Genomic DNA, 24,351 nt, shown 5'->3' with positions numbered 1-24,351 from the left:
GTGCTTCTTCAGGTCCCTGCTTCTGAACCCTATCCATTTCCCAGCTTGACGCTCAACCTTCTCAAGAATCCTCTGAGACTCTCCATGATCTTACCAATTAATCCCCATTTTGCTAAAGTTAGCACGTTTCTGTGACTTCCCAAAGACCCCTAACTGATACGTTGTGTAAAAGGGTGGGTAACACAGGCACTTAGATCTGAAAGAAAACCTGATTTCACAGATGAGGAAACAGACAAGAATTACACTGGGTCTGGGGTCAGGGGACCTGGGACTGAGTCTGAATGTGCTGCTCCTCAGCTGTGCTCCTGAAGACTCAGCTTCCTCACTTGAAAAATGGATGTAAATGAGCACCTTACTTTTCTTCTTCTCAGGGTTAAGAGGGATAAAGTGTGTGTATATACGTATATAATTTTTTTAAGCTACAAACAAAAGTTGAGAACAAACTAGATCAAGGACATACAGATATTCTGAAGCACAGGGAAGGGATCTAACAAGATCAATGGAGTGAAAAATAGAAACAAATTCGTCTGAAGTATTCACTGATATTACCTCTTTCTTTAAAATCTGCTAACCAACTACTGAGTGTGAGACATTATACTTGGCCCTATGTAAGATTCCAGTAGAAGTGAAAGGCATGATTCCTGTTATTAAGGAGCTTTCAAATCTAATAATAACAGTCAACAATGGTAACTTCTCTAGGTCATCTAGTCCATTCTCCTCACTTCATAAATGATAAGACTATGATCTAGGGGGGTCAAAATATGAGACAAATCACAATACTGAAACATAAACGTTAAATATACATTATTAAATCACTTCAGTACAAGGGTAAATACATGAAACAATAAATTAATGAAAGCAGGACTGTGCTTGTTGGCTTACTATCCCTAGCACTGAATACAACGGTGAGGATCAAGTAGAAAATAAGTATCTGCTGGAAGTCTGAGATGTTCTTTTATGTGTGATTCCATTCATTCACTGAACAAACACTTAATGACCACTAGATATGAGCCACTGTGCTAGCCTCAGAAAATTTAAAAATTATCTTGATACCTTCCAAATATTAGTGGAACTCAAATTAACACTGGGGAGACAGACACAAAGTAAATACTCTCAATACATTACAAATAACATAACAAAGAATATAAATAAAATGCTATGGGAACAGAGAAGTATAAGACATTTGTTCTCTAGAGGAAAAAGTGAATATTATGCCTCAGTGAAAGAACTAGCAGACAATTCAGTCAGCAAGACGGGTAAAGGATTCCAGGTAGCACTGCAATGTTTTGAATACTACAACATGGGTCAACTCTGAAGACATTATGCTAAGTGAAATAAACCAGTCACAAAAAGACAAATACAGTATGATTCCACGTGTATGAGATACTCAGGGTAGTCAAAATCAGAGACAGGAAGTAGAAGGGTGGTGGCAATGGGCTAGGGGGAGGGCAGCATGGGGAATTAGTTTTATGGGGACAGAGTTCCAGTTTTACAAGATAAAAAAAGAGTTATGGAGATGGATGATGATGATGACTGCCCAACATTCTGAATGTATTTAATACCACTGAAATGTTATACTTAAAAATGGTTAAGATGGTAAATTTTATGTTATGTGTATTTTACTCAATTAAAAAAAAATGGGGGAAAAAAAGGAAGAAGAGGCCAGGCAAGCTACTAGAAGTGGCAGGTGCAGAAAGGGCAGGCTGAGGTCTGGAAGAGTCCCCAAATAATCACTTGCTCAAGATAACTCTCCACCCTAAGATCCTCCCAATTGTGCTAAGAAAAGGGAAGTGAAGGTGGAACTGAGAAGCAGAAAGAACCTATACTCTCACACATTGGAAACTGGCTGCCTGAAGCTTTTGATTCCAAAGGCAATACCGTGGCCCACTCCCTTCTGTCTCCAGGGTTGAACACTAGTCAGACCAGTCCAGCAATATGAAGTCAGAGCCAGAGCCAGAGCCACAGCCACAGGAAAAGCAAAAGGGGCTGAATTAACTACAGCTGAGTTTAATCTTCTCAACCCTCAGGCCAAATAACAGATGAACTCAACATTAAGTGATTACTAATCATGAGAGCTAAAGCTAAGGCAAGTGTCAAGAATGTAGCTTGTTTTGATTTTCACACATGAGTGGAAGGCAACACTGGCACTCAGACTCACATGTGGTCTAGGAGCTCAGATGAAGGGTATGGGCCAGAGTGATTCTCAATGGGTGCTCTGGGCTCCAATTCTTCCCCTTAGATGTTGTAGGGAGTGCACAGAGTCAAAACTAATTTCACAATACTCCTACTACATTACTTGCCATTTTCACTCTAATTCGCTCATAAATATCCAGTAGAATTTTCCAGAAAGTAAATGATGTGTGACACTGCAATAAATTAAATGTAGGATATTCACTTGCCTTTTACTAACCCAAACATTAAAGCCATTTGCCAAAATGTAAAACATCACCGAACATTTTGAAAGTAATCTTTAATTTAAAATGTTATTTATGGGACTTCGCTGGTGGCACAGTGGTTAAGAACCCGCCTGCCAATGCAGAGAACATGGGTTCGAGCCCTGGTCCGGGAAGATCCCACGTGCCACGGAGCAACTAAGCCAGTGCACCACAACTACTGAGCCTGCGCTCTAGAGCCCGTGAGCCACAACTACTGAGCTCACGTGCCACAACAACTGAAGCCTGTGTGCCTAGAGCCCATGTTCTGCAACAAGAGAAGCCACCGCAACGAGAAGCCCACACACCGCAACGAGAAGCCCGCACACCACAATGAGAAGCCCGCACACCGCAATGAGAAGCCCACGCACCACAACGAAGAGTAGCCCCCACTTGCCGCAAGTAGAGAAAGCCCGCGCGCAGCATCGAAAACCCAATGCAGCCAAAAATAAATTAACTAATTAAAATAAAAAATAAAATAAATGTTATTTATGTTATTAACTATATTGAGCTTATTATTTTTAAAGTAAATTAAAAAACATTAAAAAGTTCTCAGTTTTAACTTCTAATATGGTAATTATTGATATATACCTATACAAACAAAAAACTCAATAATATTTAAGAAGGTAAAGATTTCCTTAGACCAGAAAATCTGCTGGACCAGAAATATAAATCTAAATACAGATATTAAATAAAACCACAGGGCTTCCCTGGTGGCACAGTGGTTGGGGGTCCGCCTGCCGGTGCAAGGGACACGGGTTCGTGCCCCGGTCTGGAGGGATCCCACGTGCCGCGGAGCGGCTGGGCCCGTGGGCCATGGCCACTGGGCCTGTGCATCCGGAGCCTGTGCTCCGCAATGGGAGAGGCCGCCGTGGTGAGAGGCCCGCGTACCGCAAAATAAATAAATAAATAAAATAAAATAAAAACACAGATGAGATTAAGCTTGCCAACAAGGCTTCAGGTGGTGGACCAGGATTTCTAAGAAACCCTGCCACTGAGGACAACTGGAAAAGCTGGACAAAATATAAAAACATCTACCTGAAGGCAGTATCAGAGGAAGGATGGGGGCCCAGAGGAATAAGCCAGCCTTTTGAACTTGTTTTTCCCCGGCAGCACGTGTTGATTTTGCTGATTCCACAAGGGTACGTAAGCTAGACGGATGTTTGGGAGTGGTGCTTTTTTTTAAATCACAGCTTTATTGAGATACAATTTGCTATACCATAAAAGACACTCTTTTAAGGTATAAAAGTCAAAAGTTTTACATTTATCGAATTTTGCAACCATCACCACTATCTAATTTTAGAACATATTCATCACCCCAAAAGGTAATCTCATACCCATTAGCAGTCATTTCCCATCGCCCACCCTAACCCCAACTCCTGGAACACACTAACATACTTTCTGTTTCTTTGGATTAGCCTATTTTGGACAAACAGAATCATGTAATATGTGGTCTTCTGTAACTAAATATTTCACTGAGCATAATGTTTTCATAGTTCACCCATGTTGTATCGGTCCTTCATTCCCTTATGTTGCCAAATGATATTACATTACAGGCTATATCACATTTGTCCATTCATCGATTATATGGGTTTTTTCCAGTTTTGGCTATTATGAATAATATTGCTATGAACATTCATATACAAGTTTTGTGTGGACATATGTTTTCAATTCTCTTGGTTTATACCTAGGAGTAGAATTGCTGGGTCACATGGTAACCCTATGTTTAACATCCTGACGAAATACCAAATTGTTTTTCAAAGAAGCTCTACCATTTTACAGTCCCACCAGCAATGTATGAAGGTTCCAATTTCTCCACATCCTTGACAACACTCTTATTATCTTCTTTATTTTAGCCATCCTAGTGTGTGTGAGGTGGTATCTCACTGTGTGTGCATGCTTTTAAATAGAGACTTTATTTTTCAGACCAGTTTTAAGTTTACAAAAAACTTGAGGCCACGGTACAGAGTTCCCGTATACACCTTCCCCACCAACCAAACACATAGTTTCCCCTATTGTTACCATATTACATTAGGGTGGTGCATTTGTTACAACTGATAAATATTGATACATTACTATTAACTAAAGTCCACAGTTTATATTAGCATTCACTCTCTTCTACATTCTATAGGCTTTAAGAAATGCATGTCATTTACCTACCATTATAGTACTTTTACAGCCCTAAAAACCCCCTGTGCTCCCTATTTATACTTCCCTTCCTCACCCTCCCAAACCTCTGGCAATCACTGATCTTTTTACTGTGTCCGTAATTTTGTGTCTTTCCCAGAATGTCCTATAGTTGGAATTATATAGTATGTAGCCTTTACAGATTGGGTTTTTCCACTTAAGTTATATGCATTTAAGATTCCTCCAGGGCTTCCCTGGTGGCGCAGTGGTTGAGAGTCCGCCTGCCAATGCAGGGGACACGGGTTTGTGCCCTGGTCCGGGAAGATCCCACGTGCTGCAGAGCAGCTGGGCCCGTGAGCCATGGCCGCTGAGCCTGCGTGTCCGGAGCCTGTGCTCTGCAACGGGAGAGGCCACAACAGTGAGAGGCCCGCGTACCGCAAAAAAAAAAAAAAAAGATTCCTCCATATCTTCCCATGGCTTGATAGCTCATTTCTGTTTACTGCTGAGTATTTAATTGTCTGGATGTACCATAGATTATTTGTCCATTCATCTACTGAAGAACATCTTCGTTGCTTCCAGTTTGGGCAATTATAAATAAAGCTGCTATAAAAATCTTTGTGCAGGTTTTTGTGTGGACATATGTTTTCACCTCATTTGGGTAAATACTAAGGAGTGTGACTGCTGAATCGTATAGTAAGAGTATGTTTAGTTTTGTAAGAAACTACCAAACTGCCTTCCAAAGTGGCTGTACCATTTCACATTCCCTCAGACAATGATGAGAGTTCCCATTGCTCCCCATCCTCACTAGCATTTGGTGTTGTCAGTGTTTTAGGTTTTGGCCATTCTAATAGATGTGTAGTGGTATCTCGTTGTTTTAATTTGCCATTCCCTAATGTTATACTGAGTATCTTTTCATATGCTTATTTGCCATCTGTATATCTTCGCTGGTGAGAAGTCTGTTCAAGTCTCTTGCCCATCTTTTAATTAGGTTGTTTTCTTATTGAGATTTTAAGAGTTCTTTGTATATTTCAGATAACAGTATTTTATCAGATATGTGTTTTGCAAATATTTTCTCCCAGTCTGTAGCTTCTTTTCATTCTCTTAATGCCTCTCACAGAAGTTTCACAGAAGTTTTTTTTTTATTTTAATTAAGTCCTGTTTATCAGTTCTTTATTTCATGGATAGTGCTTTGGTATCAAAAAGTCATCACCAAACCCAAGGTCACCAAGATTTTCTATGTTATCTTCTATACTTTTTAAACTTTTGCATTTTAAAGATACTTTTGAGTTATCGTCTGGGTATAGTTTTTGTTTGTTTGCATGTGGATGGGCAGCTGTTCCAGCACCATTTGTTGAAAAGATTCTCCTTTTCCATTGAAGTGGCCCATGATCTTTTATCAAAGGTCACTGCAATCTATTTGTATAGGTCTACTTCTGGGCTCTCAATTCTGTTACCTTGACATGTCTATCTTTCTTTTTGTCAATACCACACCATCTATATTACTGTAGCTTCATAGTAACTCTTTGAGTAACAGAAGCCCTCTGATTTGGTTCTTCTTAGGTACTGTGTTGGTTACCCTGTGTCTTTTACCTATTTAAACTTTACAATCTGTTTGTAAATATCTGCAGAGTAACTTGCTGGGATTTTGACTAGGGCTACAGTGAATCGATAGATAAATTGGGAAGAACTGACATCTTAACAATATTGAGTCCTCCTATCAATGAACATGGGCTATCTCTCCATTTATTTAGATATTTGATATTTTTCATGAGAGTTTTAGAGTTTTCTTCATGTAAATCTTGTATAAGCTTTGTTAGACTTACATCTAATGTTTCATTTTTTGGTGCGAATACAAATGGTATTGTTTTTAATTTCAAATGCAATTGTTCATTGCTGATATATAGAAAAGGAATTGATTTTGTGGGTTTTTTCAGCAATTTTGTATATTTATGTTGTATTCTGCAACCTTGTAATTCCAGCAGTTTTGTTGTTGTTGATTTCTTGAGCTGTATACATAGACACCATGCTACCTGCAAAGTTTTTTTTCCTCCTTTCTGACTGTATAACTTTTACTTCCTTTTGTCTTTTTGCATTAGCTAGGACTTCCAGTATGATGCTGAATAGGAGTGGTGAGAGAAGAAATAACTGTCTTGTTCTTGATCCTAGGGGAAAAGTATCTAGTTTCTCACAATTAAGTACAAGGTTAGCTGCAGGATTTTTGTAGATGTTCTGTATTAAGTTTATGAAGTTCCCCCTATACTCCTAGTCTGCTGGGAGGTTTGTTGTTGTTTTTTGTTTGCTTGTTTTTCTTTTTTGTTTTTTTAATCACAAATGGGAGTTGACTTTTGTCAAATACTTTTTCTGCATCTGTTGACATGATAGGATTTTTCTTCTTTAGCCTGTTGATGTGACAGACCACACTGATTGATTTTCAAATGCTGAACCAGCCCTGCATAACTGGAATACAAACCACTTGGTTGTTGTATCCTTTTTAAGGGTTGCTGTAACAACCACAAACTGGGTTGCTTAGAACAGCAGAAATGTATTCTCTCACAGTTCTGGAGGGCAGAAGTCCAGAACTGTGGTATCAGCAGGTCCGCATGCTTCCTCCAAAGGCCCTAGGAAAGAATACTTCCTTCCCTATTCTAGCTTCTGGTGGCTTCTGGCAATCCTTAGTGTTTCTTGGCTTGTAGATACATCACTCCGATCTCTGCTTCCACCTTTCCAGTGCCTTCTCCTGTGTGTCTGTGTCTCTGCTCCTTCACATGACCTTCTAAGACTCTGACCAAACTTCCCTCTTCTTAAGAATACATCATTGGCTTAGGGCCCACCCTAATCCAGCCTAACCTCATCTTAACCTGATTGAATCTGCAAAGACCCTATTTCCAGATGACATCACATTCACAGGATCGAGGTGGACATGAATTTGGAGAGGCAGTATTCAACTCAGAACAGTTATGGTGTATAATTCTTTTTATGCATTGTTAGATTTGCTTTACTAATATTCTGTTGAAGATTTTTGCATCTATAATCATGAGAAATATTGATCTGTAGCTTCCTTTATTGTAATGCCTTTATCTGGTTTTCATGTGAAGTGGTACCTCATTGTGATTTTGATTTCCGCTTCCCTAATGACTAATGATATTAAGCTCTCTTCATGTGCTTCTCGTCTATTTGTATATGCTCTTTGGAGAAATGTCTATTCAAATGTTTGCATATTTTTATGCTGGGTTATTTGTCTCTTTGTTTTTCAGCTGTATATTCTGGAAACTATACCTGTACTAGATATACCAGATGAATGATTCTGTCCCATTCCATGGGTTGTCTTTTCACTTTCTTGTACTTTGAAGCACAAAATATTTTAAATTTGATGAAGTCTGATTTATGTTTTTCTTGACTTGCTTTTTGCTTTCAGTATCATATCTAATAAACTGTTATCTGTTAAATGGTCACAAAGATATAAACCTATGCCATCATCTAGAGTTTTATAGTTTTAGTTCCTATATTTAGGTCTTTGATCCATTTGGAGTTATTTTTTATATATTGTGTGAGGCAAGGATCCAACTTCATTCTTTTGCATGTGGATATCCAGTACTCCCTGCACCATTTCCTGAAAAGACTATGCTTTCTCGCCACTGAATGTCACCCTTGCAGAAATCAGTTTACCATAAGCACACAGGTTTACTTCTGGACTCTCAACTGATCTCTACGTCTCTTTCCATTTCAGTACCAGACTGTCTTGTTTATTCTAGCTTTGTAGTGAGTTTTGAATCCAGAAAGTATGAGTCCTTCAATTTTCTTCTTTTTCAAAATTGTTTTGCCTATTCTGGAATTTTTCACATTTCCATATGAATTTGAAAATCAATTTGTCTATTCCTGCAAAAAAAAAAAGTTAGACTTTTGATATGTATTTCCTTGAATCTGTAGATTAATGTAAGGAGTACTACCATTTTAACAATATTAAGTCTTGAATATGGGTTGTCTTTCCTTTTGCTTAGGTCTTCTTCAATTATTTCAACAATGTTCTGCAGTGTTCAGTATATTTTTTGCACTTCTTTTGTTAAACATTTTCCTACATAGTTCTCTTTTATGCTGTTATAAATGGAATTATTTTACTTTCATTTCTGGATTGATCATTGCTAGTGTAAAGAAATAGTTGGCTATTGTACAGCAGTCTTGTATCCTCAACCTTGCTGAACTCTTTAACTAGCTACAATAGAGTGTGTTTATTCTTTAGGGTTTTCTATATGTAACATAATGTCAAATAGAAACAGACATAGTTTAACTTCTTCCTTTCCAGTCTGGATGTCTTCTGCAGTTTTCTTCTGATATTTTTGTTTAGCTTTAGTATCAAGGTAATATTGGCCTTATGGTATGAACTGGGAAGTGTTCCCTCCTTTCCTATTTTTTGGAAGAGTTTGTGAAAGAGTATTAATTCTTAAAATGTTTGGTACAACTAAAAAGTTTTGATAGTTTGTGCCCTTCTTGGAGTTTGTCCATTTCACTTAGGTTACCTAATTTCTTGGCATACAGCCATTCATACATAGTATTTTCTTAAAATCCTTTTTTTATTTCTGTAAGGTCAGTAGTGTAGTCTTTTTCATTCCAGATTTTAGTATCTGATCTTCTCTTTTTCATGGGTGGTCTAGCTAAAGGCTTATCAATTCTGTTGATCTTTTCAAATAATCAATTTGTGGTTTATTGATTTTCTCTGTTGTTTTTCAATTTTGCATTTCATTTCTCTATGCTATAATCTCTATCAATTCCTTCTTTCTTGCTTTAAGTTTAGTTTGCTCTTCTTTTTCTAATTTCTTAAGGTGGAACTTGGGCTATTTGGAGATTTTTCTTCTTTTTTATTATAGGTGTTTACAGCTATAAATTTTCCTTCTAAGCACTTTTTTACATACATCCACAAGTTTTGGTATGTTTTGTCTTTATTTTCATTTATCTCAAAGTGTTTTCTAATCTCCCTTTTGATTTCTTCTTTGACCTCCTGGTTACTTGGGAATATTGTTTAATTTCCATATAGTTGTGACTTTCCCAAATGTCCCACATATTATATTCTAATTTCATTCTATTGTGGTTTCAGAACATATTTTGCATGATTTTAATCCTTTAAGATGTACTGAGTCTTGTTTTATAACCTGACATATGTTCTATCATGGAGAATGTGTCACGCACATTTGAGAAGAATGTGTGTTCTGTTGGTGTGTGTTCTGTAGATGTCTGTTAGGTTGAGTTGGATCGCAGAGTTGTTCAAGTATTTTATTTCCTTGTTGATCTTATTTCTAACTGTTCTATCCATTATCAAAAATGAAGTTTTGAAATCTCCATCTATTACTGTAGAATTGTCTATTTCTCCTTTCACTTACGTTAGTTTTTGTTCCATATATTTTTGGATGTATGTTGTTAGTTTCATATATGTTTATATTTTATGACTTCCTCATGGATTGACCCTTTTGCCATTACGAAATGTCCTTTCTTGTCTTTAGTAAGAATTGTTATCTTAAAGTCTGTTTTGCCTGTTATTAGTATAGCTACTCCAGCTCTCTTTTGGTTTATCTTGTTCCATTCTTTTACTTTCAACCTCCTGTGTCTTTGAAACTAAAATATGTCTCTTGGAGAAAGCATATCTTCATATTTTCACTTAATCCAAGTTGCTAATCTCTACCTTTGGTGTTTAGTCCATTTACATTTAATGTAATTACTGATACGGTAAGATTTACATCTGCCATTTTACTATTTTTTTCCACATGCCTTATATCTTTTTTGTCCCTCTATTCTTCCTCAACTGCCTTAATTTGTATTAAATAGACATTTTCTAGTTACCATATTAATTCCCTTGTCGTTCCTTTTCTTTTATTTTTCAGAGTTATTTTCTTAGTGTTTCACCTGGCGATTACAGTTAACATATTAACTTATAACAATCTCATTTGGTCAGTTAATACAAAATTTTTTTTAAAGATTTAAAAGATTTAAAGATTCTTTTAAAGATTTAAACCACTGGTGGCGCAGTGGTTAAGAATCCGCCTGCCAATGCAGGGGACACGGGTTTGAGCAATGGTCCAGGAAGATCCCAAACGCCTCATAGCAACTAAGCCTGTGAGCCACAACTACTGAGCCTGTGCTCTAGAGTCCATGAGCCACAACTATTGAGCCTGTGTGCCACAGCTACTGAAGCCCGCGCACCTAGAGCCCGTGCTCTGCAACAAGAGAAGCCACCACAGTGAGAAGCCCATGCACCACAATGAAGAGTAGACCCCGCTCGCCGCAACTAGAGAAAGCCCCCCACGTGCAGCAGTGAAGACCCAATGCAGCTAAAAATAAGTAAATAAATAAATTTATTTTTTCAAAAGATGATTTATTTATTATTTATTTTATTTATTTTATTTATTTTTGGCTGTGTTGGGTCTTAGACGTGGGATCTGTCGTTGCACCGGTGCGCGGGCTCTTCATTGTGGTACACGGACTTCTACTTGTGGTGTGCAGGTTTTCTCTTCTCTAGTTGTGGCACACAGGCTCCAGGGCATGTGGGCTCTGCAGTTGTGGCACGCGGGTTCCAGAGCACATGGGGTCTGTAATTTGCGGCATATGGGCTCTAGTTGAGGTGCGTGCGAGCTCAGTAGTTGTGGCACGTGGGCTTAGCTGCCCTGTGGCATGTAGGATCTTAGTTCCCTGACCAGGGATAGAACCTGCGTCCCCTGCATTGTAAGGCAGATTCTTTACCACTGGACCACCACGGAAGTCCCAATACAAAATTAATTTTGGTATTATTCAAAAACTTTGCTCCTCTTATGGCTCCATTCCCTCCCCTCTACTTTGTGCCTTTATTGTCATACAAATTATATCTTTATACACTGTATGCATATCCATTTAGATTTATATTTACCACTTTATGCACTTGTCTCTTAAGACTACAAGACTACAAGAAAAATTACAAACAAAAATATATTTTTGCTCTCCTTATGTTTACCTATATAGTTACCTTTCCTGGTGGTACTTACTTCTTCATGTGGATACAAATTACTGTCTAGTGTCATTTCATTTCTACCTGAAGGACTCCCTTAAGTATTTCTCGTAGGACAGGTCTGCTAGTGACAAATCCCCCTAGTTTTTGTTTATCTGAGAGTCTTACTTTCTCCAATAAAAAAAAAATGACATGTAAATCACATAAAATTCACCATTTCAAAGAGTATAATTCAGTGGTTTTAGTATACTCACAAAGTTATATACCTATCAACACTACCTAATTCCATAATATTTTCAACACCCCAAAAAGAACCCTATACCCCTTAGAAGTTACTGCCAGCATCCTATTCCTGGCAGCATCCTCAATGCCTGGAAACCAGTAATCTCTTTTCTGTCTCTACAAATTTTCCTATTCTGGATATTTCATAGAAATGGAATAATATAAATATGTGGCTTTTTATGTCTAGCTTCTTTCACTGAGCATAATATTGTTGTCAAGGTTTCTCCTTTATTTCTCAACAGCAGCTTTTCTGGATATACAATTCTTATTCAACCTTCTTTTTCTTCCAGCATTTGGAATATGTCATCCCATTGCCTTCTGGCCTCCATGATTTCTGATGAGAAGTCAGCTCTTAATCTTATTGAAGATGCCTTGAACATAATGAGCAATTCTCTTGGTGCTTTCAAGATGCCCTCTTTGGGGCTTCCCTGGTGGCACAGTGGTTGAGAATCCGCCTGCCAATGCAGGGGACACAGGTTCGTGCCCTGGTCCGGGAAGATCCCACATGCCGCGGAGCGACTAGGCCCGTGAGCCACAACTACTGAGCCTGCGCGTCTGGAGCTTCTGCTTCGCAACGAGAGGCCGCGACAGTGAGAGGCCCGCGCACCGCGATGAAGAGTGGCCAAAAAAAAAAAAAAAAAGATGCCCTCTTTGTCTTTTAGCAGTCTTACTTGGTTGTGTCTAGGTATGGGTATCTTTGAGTTTTTCCTACTTAGTGTTCGTTAGGCTTCTTGGATGAACTGATTACCTTCTTTATTAATTTTGGAAATTTCTGGCTATTATTCCTTCCAATGTCCTTTGTTCCCAATTCTCTCTCACTACTCCCCTTCTGGGAATCACATTATGTTTATATTGCTATGGCTGACGGTGTCCCACAGATCTCTGAGCCTCTGTTAATTTTCCTTACTTTTTTCTTTCTTTTCTTCACACTCAATAATCTCAACTGACCTATCTTCAAATTCGCTAGTTATTTCTTCTGCTTAATCCAATCTGATGTTAGGCCCCTCTACTGATATTTTCATTTATTACATTTAGAAGAATTTCTATATGATTCTTTAAATTTTTTAAAAAAATTTATTTATTCAGACATAATCCACACACCATATAATTCATCAATTTAAAGTGTAAAATTCAATGTTTTTTAGTATATCCACAGATATGTAAAACCATCACAATTGATTTTATAACATTTTCATCACCTCAGCAAGAAGCCCCACACTCTTAAACTACCACCATTCTACCCACCTCCTATTCTCTCCCCAACTTAGCCCTAAGCAACCACTGACCTACTTTCTGATTCTGTAAACTTCCCTGTTCTGAACATTTCTTATGAATGGAATCATATAAAACGTGGTCTTTTATGACTGGCTTCTTTCACTTAGCATAACATTTTCAAGGTCCAAGTACTGCTTGCTATTTGTTCTATATTCTTTTCCTTTCTTCCTTAAAAAATTTTTTTGTTATTTTCTCTTCTCTCATTTTGATTGTTACATAACTCTTTTTTCATTCTTTTAGTGGCTAACCTAGAAATTACAACATAGCTCTTAGTGTATCAAACTGTAATATAAATTAGTACTTTCACCTTTTCCTCAACAATTCAAGAAACTAAAGGCACTGGAACTTCATTTACTTCTTCCAGATATACACACTATTACTGTCATCAATTTGAAATTTATACACACAAATGAATATATATCCACTCAAAAACATTATTATTTTAGATGGTAGGTATTCATTTAAATTTATCCCCATACTTGGCACTTTTATTCCTGTATTTATTCCTTTAACCATTTCTAAGTGTTTTCTGGGATAATTTTCCTTGTAGGTGAAAAATGCTCTTTTGTATTTTCCTTCAGTGCAAATCTGCTGGTGACAAGCATTCTCAATTTTTTATTTGCCACAAAGTGTCTTTTTTCACCTTATTAGAAGCTACTTTTAGTGGATATTGGATTCTATATTGGTAGTTATTTTCTTTCAGCATTTTGTAGCTATTATTTTATTATCTTGTGGCTTAAACTGTTTCTTTTGACTAGTTCACTATTTGTCAATTTGTTGCTCCTTGAAGGTAACCTCTTTTATTTTCCTTTGACTTGCCTTAATATGTATATATATATTTGTCTTTACTTTCAACAGTTTTACTCTAATGTGCCTAAGTGTACTTTTCTTTTTATATCTTGCTTGGGATTTGTTGGATTTCTCGTATCTGTGACTTAATGTCTTCTAACACTTTTGGAATATTCTTTACCATTGTTTTTCTGCCCTCTGCTCTCTCTAACCTCCTTCTGGACCACTTACGTGTATAATATATTTTAACTCCATAACTCCCAAGTCTGTTGCCTTGTTATATTTTCTAACCCTCCGTATCTCAGTGCAGTTTGATTATTTTCTTCTTATCTATCTTTCAATTGTCTCTTAATTTCCTCAATTAAGTCTAAACTACTGTTGCCCACTGTTATGCACAGAGCTGTGTTTCTCCAAAATTTGTGTTGAGGTCCTAACCTGCCACACCCAAAATGTGACTGTATTTGGAAACAGATATTTAGAGAGGTTATTCAGTTTTAAAAAGGTCACTGGGGTGGGCCCTAATCAAATATGACTGGTGTCTTTCTAAGAAGAGGAGACTGGGACAGAGACACACATGCAGTAGAGACCATGTGACACAGAGAGAAGACAGCCATCTATAAGACAAGGAGAGAGGCCTCAGGAGAATCCAACCCTGCCAGCACAGCATCTTGATCTTGGACTTCCCATCCCACAGATCTGTGAGGAAATAAATTTTTACTGTTTAAGCCGTTGTTCTGGCAGCCCTAGCAACCTAATACACCCATTCACTAAGTGTTTAATTCTGGTTATTATAATTTTTAGTTCTAGAAATTTCCATTTTTCCCCAGTTTCTGTTTGCTAAAATTTTTTTTTTTTTGCTGTACACGGGCCTCTCACTGTTGTGGCCTCTCCCGCCGCAGAGCACAGGCTCCGGACACGCAGGCTCAGCAGCCATGGCTCACGGGCCCAGCCGCTCTGCGGCACATGGGATCCTCCCGGACCAGGGCACGAACCCGTGTCCCCTGCATCGGCAGGTGGACTCTCAACCGCTGGACCACCAGGAAAGCCCTGCTAAAATTCTTAATGTTGTCTTCCATTTCTCTGAACTTAAGTGTAGCTATTTTAAAATGTGTCTGACTACTCGTCTATCTGAATCCTCTGTGCATCTGGATCAATTATCTGTTGGTTTTCTTAGTTTTTCAGTCCCTTCATTTTCTCTCTTGTATTCTTGGTTATTATTTATTGATTGCTAGATATTGCAGAAAAATCTGACGCCCAGGATAATGTTATCTTCCTTCAGAGGGTTTTTATTTGCTTTTGGCAAGTGGGCAGTAAAACTAGCAGTCAGAGTTCATCTGAATCCATATTCAAGGACTAGTATCATTCAGAGTTGATCTACCTATAGCTCTTTACTCCTAGTTTGCAGCTCTTCAGATTCACAGCCCAAATAGTGGGGAGAAGACTCACGACTACCACTGGCTTGGGGGCCCTGGCCTCCAGCTTTTGATCCCTAAGTCTTCAAAAGTTCTCCACAGCTTTTCAATGTTTCAGCTGCCTCTTCCAGAATTAGCATATTTCCCTAAAGAAAAAGGACCCAAATGCAGCTCTCATCATCTCTCTGGGTTTCTGTCGTTTTGTATCTTCACCTACTTATTCTTCTTTGCTTCATTAACTTCTCAATTAAATTCAAGTAGATATACATATATATATGTATATGTATACACGTGTGTATATATGTAATATATATTCAAAAATATATACACATATGTGCCTACATGTGTGTATAATATAAATATATTCCTTTTTAAAAATTGCCAAACATAGCACAGACATACCTCATTTTATTGTGCTTCACTTTATTGCACTTTGCAGATAACTGCATTTTTTTTTTCACAAATTAAAGGTTTGTGTCACCCTGTGTTGAGCAAGTCTATCAGTGCCATTTTTCCAACACATTATTTTTTAATTAAGACATGCACATTTGTTCATTGCACGCTTAACAGACTATAGCATGGCATAAACCTAACATTTATATGCACTGGGAAACTAAAAAATTTGTGCCTCACTTTAGTGCAGTACTAGCTTTACTGTGGTAGTCTGGAACTGAACCCCCAATATCTCTGAGGTATGCCTGTATTTACAGTATTGTTAATAGAAATAACATGGCGCCTGGAATGATACTGTTCATAAGGAGAAGATTCAAGTTTGTTTCTTCCAGGTGTCTAGAGTATTAGCACTATGAGAAACTTAGAAACACTAGCACGCTGGATCATCATATCTGATTCAAAAATTTAAAATAATTCAAAGATGAGCTGCAGTTTGCTTTCAATCACCCTTATTCCTAGAATGTAGCCCTTTGGGGCCCTAAAACAAAATGATGGAGGTTTTCTAGTGCAATCTACCCTTAGTGGGTTCTAAACTCTAATCACTGTCCACCTAGAAAAGCACTTGCACTTGACAAAAGCAGATTGTCAAAAGCACTCTTCAAGAAATATTTCTTGAATGAGAAAGTAAGGACCTCCAAAAATCTGTTCAACCATAAAAGCAACAAGCACACTGCACAAATGGTCAAAATCAACTTTTTTTTAGAACTGTGGAAACTAACCAGAGGCTTAAAACAATCTGAACAGCATTTATTCAATGAAATTGGCTGAATCTTGACCTTTGTGGTGTTTTAACTTGCTCTATTCATATTCCCCTTTCTCTGCGGTAGCTGTGACACCTGCAGCCTCACTACCATGGTAACTGAGAAAATAATCTAGCAATCACTGGAGGGTGCAGAACATTCAAGGCATTTGAAGAAATCTTTGTCCTGTCATTAGCTGATCACTAAGCTAAACTAAGGGGAGATTTCAGTGGCTACACACAGTTTAGATTACGAAGATTACAGAATCGGGCCAGGGAAAGCATCGAAGAGCAACAACAACAATCCCTGGGGGTGGAGATTTGATTTGCAGAGTTGCCAACATTATATCAAAAATGTCTAGGGACTTCCCTGGTGGTCCAGTGGTTAAGAATTCTTCTTCCAGTGCAGGGGACACAGGTTGGATTCCTGGTCGAGGAACTAAGATCCCACATGCCACAGGGCAACTGAGCCCACGTGCTCTGGAGCCCATGAGCCACAAATAGAGAGAAGGCTGCGTGTCACAATGAAAGATCCTGCATGCTGCAATGAAGATCCTGCATGCCACAACTGAGACCCGAGGCAGCCAAATAAATAAATAAATATTTTAAAAAAGAAAGACGGCTTCCCTAGTGGTGCAGTGGTTGAGAGTCCGCCTGCCGATGCAGGGGATGCGGGTCTGTGCCCTGGTCCGGGAAGATCCCACATGCCACGGAGCAACTAGGCTCGTGAGCCATGGCCGCTGAGCCTGCACATCCGGAGCCTGTGCTCCGCAACGGGAGAGGCCACAACAGTGAGAGGCCCGCGTATCGCAAAAAATAAATAAATAAATAAAAAAGAAAGAAATGTAGTTTTAAATAAATTTTTTTTTAATTAAAAATAAATATGTCGGGCTTCCCTGGTGGTGCAGTGGTTGGGAGTCCACCTGCCAATGCAGGGGACACGGGTTCGTGCCCCGGTCCGGGAAGATCCCACATGCAGCGGAGCGGCTGGGCCCGTGAGCCATGGCCGCTAAGCCTGCGCGTCCGCTCCGCAACGGGAGAGGCCACAACAGTGAGAGGCCTGCGTACCGCAAAATAAATAAATAAATAAATAAATAAATAAATATGTCTAGCTTTCAATAAAAAATTATGAAACATGCCAAAAAATAGTATACCACAGCCCATTCACGTGAAAAAAAGTAGTTAATAGAAACTATACGGGGAGAAGCCCGGACATTGGTTATATTAGACAAGGACTTGAAATCAACCATTTTTATTTTATTTTATTTATTTTTTAAATTATTTACTTATTTATATTTATTTTTGGCTGCTCTGGGTCTTAGTGGCTGCGCGCAGGCTTTTCTCTAGTTTTCTCTAGTAGCGGGGGCTACTCTTCATTGTGGTGCACGGGCTTCTCACTGCGGTGGCTTCTCTTGCGGAGCATGGGCTCTAGGTGCACAGGCTTCAGTAGTTGTGGTACGCAGGCTCAGTAGTTGTGGCGCACAGGCTTAGCTGCTCCACGGTATGTGGGATCTTACCAGACCAGGGCTCGAACCTGTGTCTCCTGCATTGGCAGGTGGCTTCTTAACCACTGCGCCACCAGAGAAGCCCCCAACCATTTTTAAATAATGTTCAAAGATCTAAAGAAAACTATATCTAAAGACCTTAAGGAAAATCTCACAAAGTAAAGACTACCAATAAAGATAGAAACTGTGGGCTTCCCTGGTGGCGCAGTGGTTGAGAGTCTGCCTGCCGGTGCAGGGGACACGGGTTCATGCCCTGGTCCGGGAGGATCCCACATGCCGCGGAGCGGCTGGGCCCGTGAGCCATGGCCACCGAGCCTGTGTTTCCGGAGCCTGTGGTCTGCAACAGGAGAGGCCACAGCAGTGAGAGGCCCGCGTACCGCAAAAAAAAAAAAAAAAAAAAAAAGATAGAAACTGTAAGAAAGAACCAAACAAAAATTTTGGAATCAGAAAGTATAAGTGAAATGAAAAATTCACCAGAGGGGCTTAAGAGCAGATGTGATCAGGCAGAAGGAATAATCAGTGAACTAAAAGATAAATCAATCAAGATTATCCAGTGTGAGAAACAAAGAAAAAAAGGAAGAAAAATGAATGCAGCCTCTGAGACCTGTGAGACACCATCAAGCGTAACAACATACGAATAATTGGAGTCTCAGTAGCAGAGGAGAGAGAGAAAGGGGCAAAAGAGTGTTTGAAGAAATATTGGACCAAAAATTCCCAAATATGATTCAAAAGTTAACTGACACATTCAAGAAGACTAAAACATACCAAATAGGATAAACTCAAACTTGATCTACAACATCAGCCCTTCCCTGGGTCTCCAACCTGTTGGCCTACCCTGCAGATTTTGGACTTGCCAGCCTCCATAAATCACATGAGCCAATTCCTCAAAATATACACACACACACACACACACACACACACATACACACATACCCCGTATTGATCTGTCTCTCTGGAAACCCTAATATAAAATTAGCACAGGACTTCCCTGGTGGCACAGTGGTTAAGAATCCACCTGCCAATGCAGGAGACATGGGTTCAAGCTCTGGTCCGGGAAGATAACACGTGCCGCGGAGCAACTAAGCCCGTGCGCCACAACTGCTGAAGCCCACATGCCTAGAGCCCGTGCTCCGCAACAAAAGTCACCGCAATGAGAAGCCCACCACTGCAACAAAGAGTAGCCCCCGCTCACTGCAACTAGAAAAAGCCCATGCACAGCAACAAAGACTCAACGCAGCCAAAAATTAATGAATTAATTAAAATAAAATAAAATAAAATTAGCACAGAGAAGGAGGGACACCATAGTACCAGAAAGGAACAAATTTTTGTGTACTACTGAAATCAATTTGGTATTAATATGAATGAGACTGTTATAAACTAATATGCAGAAAAAGCATTTGATAAAAATCCAACACACTTTCACTATAAAAACACTCAGCCAATTAGGAACAGAAAGAAACTTCCTTAACATGATAAAGTGAGTCTATGAAACACCCACAGCTAACATCATACTCAATGGTGAAAGACTTAAAACTATCCCCCTCAGATCAGGAAAAAGACAAGGATGCCTGTTTTTACCACTGTTATTAAATATTGTACTGGAAGTTCCAGTCAGAGCAACTAAGCAGGATAAATAGATAAAAGGCATCAAAATTGGGGAAAAAAGAAGTATGACTATTTCTATTTGCAGGTAACATGATTCTATATAGAAAAATCCCAAAGAATTGGGGAAAAAAATCTACTAAAGCTAGTTAAGTTCAGAAAAGTTGCAGGGTTAAAGATTAACACACAAAACAATTATGTTTCTATACACCAGCAATGAACAATCCAAAAATGAAATCAGAACTATTCCATACTCAGTAGCATTCAAAAGAATAAAATACCCAGAATAAATTTAACTGAGGAGGTGAAACACTTGAACCTGGAAACTACAAAACATTGCTGGAAGAAATTAAATACAACCTAAATAAATGGAAAGACATCCTGTGCCCACATATTGCAAGAGTGAATATTATTAAGATGACAACACTTGCAAAGTGATCTATAAATTCAATGCAATTCCTATCGCAATTCCAATGGCCCTTTTTACAGAAATGGGAGTGCCTATTCTCAAATTCATATGGAATTCCAAGGGGCTCTGAACAGCCAAAACAATATTGAAAAAAACCCTGGAAGACACAGACTTCCTAATTTCAAAACTAACTAAAAAGAAGCAATAATCAAAACAGTGTTGTACTGACATAAGGATGACATAGAGACCAACGGAACAGAACTGAGAGTTCAGAAATAAACCCAAACATCCAGGGCTAATTGATCTTTAATAAGGGTGCCAATACCATTCTATAAAGAATATAGTCTCCCCAACAAGTGGTGCTGGGACACGTGGATAACCACATGCAAAAGAGTAGAGTTGGACCTCTACCTCACTCCACATACAAAATGTAACTCAAAATGGATCAATGACCTAAAGGTAACAGCTAAAGCTCTAAAACTGTTAGAAGAAAACAGAGGCATAAATCTTCATGACCTCAAATTTGGCAACAGAGTCTTAGATTTGACAGCACAAGGAACAAAAGAAAAAATAGATAACAGGACTCCATCAAAATTTAAAACTTTTGTGCATCAAATAACATAATCAAGAAAGTGAAGACACTCTACAGAATGGGAGAAAATATTTGCAAACCGTACATCAGACAAGAGTTCTGTATCCAGAATATGTAAAAATAAAAACAAAAACTCTTACATCTCAAAAAGAAAAAGACAAATAGATCAACTGAAAAACAGGGAAAGGACTCAAAAGGACTTCTCCAAAGAAGTTATACAAATGGACAATAAGCACATGAAAAGATGTACAACATCATTAGTCATTAAGGAAATGCAAGTTAAAGCCATAATGAGATACCACTTCACCAGAGTTACAATTAAAAAAAGGAAAATAAGATGTGTTGGCAAGGATGTGGAGTAGCTGGAACCCTCCTATATTGCTGATAGGAACGTGAAATGGTGCATCCACTGTGGAAAACAGTTTGAGGGTTCCTCAAAAAGTTAAAGAATTACCATATGACCCAGCAATGTCACTCCTAGGTATATACCCAGAAGAACTGAAAATAGGTACTCAAACTAATACATATACAGGCATGTTCACAGCCTGTATTATTCATACTATTCACAATAGTCAAAAGGTGGGAACAGTACAAATGTCCATCAGTGATGAATGGATAAACATACAATAGAACATGATTCATCCATAAAAAAGAACAAAGTAATAATATAGTCTACAATTTAGATGAACCTTATAAACACGATCAATAAAAGAAGGCAAACACAAAAGATCATGTATTTTATTATTATCTCTATATAATATACACAAATCCACAGAGACAGAAAGCAGATTAGATGTTACCAGGAAGTAGGGGGAAGGGTGAATGGGGAGTAACTACCTCCTTCCAGGATCAGAAAGTAGTTACCAGCAAGCTGATATCTTGGTGTGTCTGCTCGAGCGGTACCTGGGTCCATGAAATGAGTGGACACTGAGGGCTGAAGCAATGAAGAAATGGGCTAAATCTAGACATATTTTTCTCATACCCTCTGAAGTGCAAAATTCCAATAAACTGTTCTGTCTGCCAAGAGGACAGAGAATGCAGATGGCTCTGGGGTCAGATTCCCTGAGGGGAAGGCCCCGCACACAGTGGCAAATTGGACTGACTCTGCAGCTCCAGGAGATTACAAATTGTTCCTGACAGAAACGGACACCTATTCTGGACTGGGTTTTGCATATCTGCTGGTAGATACAAATTCTCAAAATACTATAAAAGAACTAAAACAGAAGACACTATACCAATCTGGACTGCCAAGTCACATTTCCTCAGACCAAGGAACACACTTTCATCCCCAGAGTAACAGTTTGACAGAAAATCAGAATGAGCAACTGAAACATTTATTGTTTAAAATGAAGGGAATAAAGGTGTGAAGGGCTAGCTTACATGATTTTATGAGTGTGTACTCATATTCAACATGACAGGGGCCAAGGGAATGTCCCCACTAGATAAACTCCTCTCCTTTTCTGGGGGATCTAAAGAACAAGGGGTGGGGAAGGATGCTGCTATGACAATACTTTTTGTTTTCCTCCACATGACGTTAACCCTCTTTTTTACTACCTGATGCAGTGGTTCTCGGACCAGGACTGCAACTTTGGGTGCTAGAAGCTGTGATGAACCATGTATTCATTTGCTAGAGCTGCCATAACAAAGTACCACTAACTGAAGTGTACTGTTCCACCGTGCTGGAGTCTAAAGTTTGAAATCAAAGTGTTGGCAAGGTTGTTTCCTTCTGAGGGCTGTGACAGAGAATCTATCATTCTGTGACTCCTGGTGGCCTCATGTGTTCCTTGGCTTGTAGATGGTGCACTCCCTGTGTCTTCACACTGCCTTTCCTCTATGTGTGTCTGTCTCTGGGTCCAAATGTCCTCTTTTCCTAAGAACACAGGCGTAATGGATTAGGGCCCACTCTAATGACCTCATCTTAACTTGATTATCGGCCAAGACACTCTTTCCAAAAAAGGTTACATTCACTGGTACTGGGGTTAGGACTTCAATATCTTTTTAAGGGGGCACAATTCAACCCATAACAGTCCCTAAGCAAGAAACTGTAATTAGAGTTCCTAAGGGCCTAACGGGGTGGACTGTGCCTTCACCCCCTCGGGCAAAATTGAGGTTCACAGGACACGCATCTATATTGCCTAGGAGGTGAGACAGCCCACTCGTTCTGACCTATGTAATCCTACCCTATGTGAATGGCAGTGGACTGAGGGGGAGGCAATTGCTAGACTAGTATTGCTGGCAGCATCCTAGACCAGCACAGTGGCTAAACCTAATGTTCCATTTAAAGGTGGAAAAGTTTGGGTATAAATACAGAGAAGGAAGAATGGTAGTTGAGGATAAAGGAATGAATAAATGGTTGTGCAATGAGGAAAATACAATATTACATTGGTGCCTTAAAAGACACTCAGAGCAAGAGGTGACATTGTCTGTTAGCTCAAGTATACCAATGTCTGAAATGGCGAATGAACTGCTGCTTTCAGAACCTGACAATGTTGAATGGAAGCCTGCAAACTAAAGTGGCATGGCTCTGGGAGATATTTTGGTCCTACAGTATAATGATGAACTGAACTAATTATTCATGCCTGCGTGGGTCTCTAGTGATGTGCCACTGCTGACTCTTATATTTCAGGTTATGTCTACTACCACCCTGCATCATGATGTAGGGTGACCTTGTTGGTAAGATTCAACTAACCTTGTTGGTAAGATTCAACTATACCATGTATATAAGTCTTATGATAATACCAATATTGATAAGCAAATATATTGGGAAATTGGGTTAAAGCCTCCTCAGGATGTAATATAAATGGAAAAACTACTGGCCTGAGGAAGAACAGGACTAGCTAACCACCAGCTAACTTCTATGCTAAAGAGTTCTGCACAAGTTTATTGTAAGGCACAAACAGTGCCTTATAATAGATGAAGGGGGGAAAGAGTAATTAGTACAGAAATATCAGAATATATGTAATGGCCTTATAGAGCATACCAGTTGTTTCTTTAAGTCCACCTCTACCCCACACTGGCTCCTCCAAAACTCAGGCATATTCACAATGATACTACTACTTGGCTTACAGAATGCAGTGGAAGTGACGCTACATGGCTTTCAAGACTAAGGTATACAAGGAAACACATTTTCTACCTGGCTCTCTCAATCTCTTGGAATGCTCAAGCTCTGAACCCAGCCACCATGCTGTGAGGAAGCCCAAACTAGCTCATGTGAAAAGACCACATGAAGGGGCCCAAATGGAGCAGAACTGGAGCCCACTGTGCCCTGTCCAACTTCCTGACAGCGAACATCATAAATGCTCACTGCATGTCACTAAGTTTTAGGGTAATATACTACAGAACCATCCATAACCAAACAGTGCTCAAGTAATTTACAACCCAGAGGGAGAGATAAATAAGGATACTAACAACTAATAAAAGGCAGGATGTGATAATCACTACACAGAATGTTAACAGAGGGCCTTGGGAGAGGATCATAAAGAAATAAGTCTAGCTAAGGGATGGAGCAGAGGAGGGGAAATGAGAAAGGTTTCACAGAACTAATCTTTGAGCTAGGGCTGAAAAGACATACACAACTTTGCAGGCAAACAATAGCGACTACAAGAAGGAAGGTGTGAGTGGGACTTCATAACAAAGTAGCATATCACATGGACCTCTACAGGGACAAAATTTAACTTCTGGTTTACATAATCTCTAATACTGAAACAGTACCAAACCATTGGAAGGACACTATAGGAAACATTATTCTAAAATGAAACAAGGTGGAG

At 39.0% G+C, this 24,351-nt stretch overlaps 1 protein-coding gene across 2 annotated transcripts in view; it reads right to left on the bottom strand.

Moving 5' to 3' along the window:
• Nucleotides 1-24,351, bottom strand: part of PIWIL2 (piwi like RNA-mediated gene silencing 2) — an 86,828-nt gene that overhangs the window by 3,372 nt on the left and 59,105 nt on the right. The gene's annotated exons all lie outside the window — the stretch shown is intronic.

The sequence above is a fragment of the Globicephala melas genome, chromosome 6 (genome assembly GCF_963455315.2).
Source record: "Globicephala melas chromosome 6, mGloMel1.2, whole genome shotgun sequence".
NCBI lineage: Eukaryota > Metazoa > Chordata > Mammalia > Artiodactyla > Delphinidae > Globicephala > Globicephala melas.
Note: the sequence above shows the minus strand (reverse complement) of the source record. Positions and strands in the feature narration are given on the sequence as shown.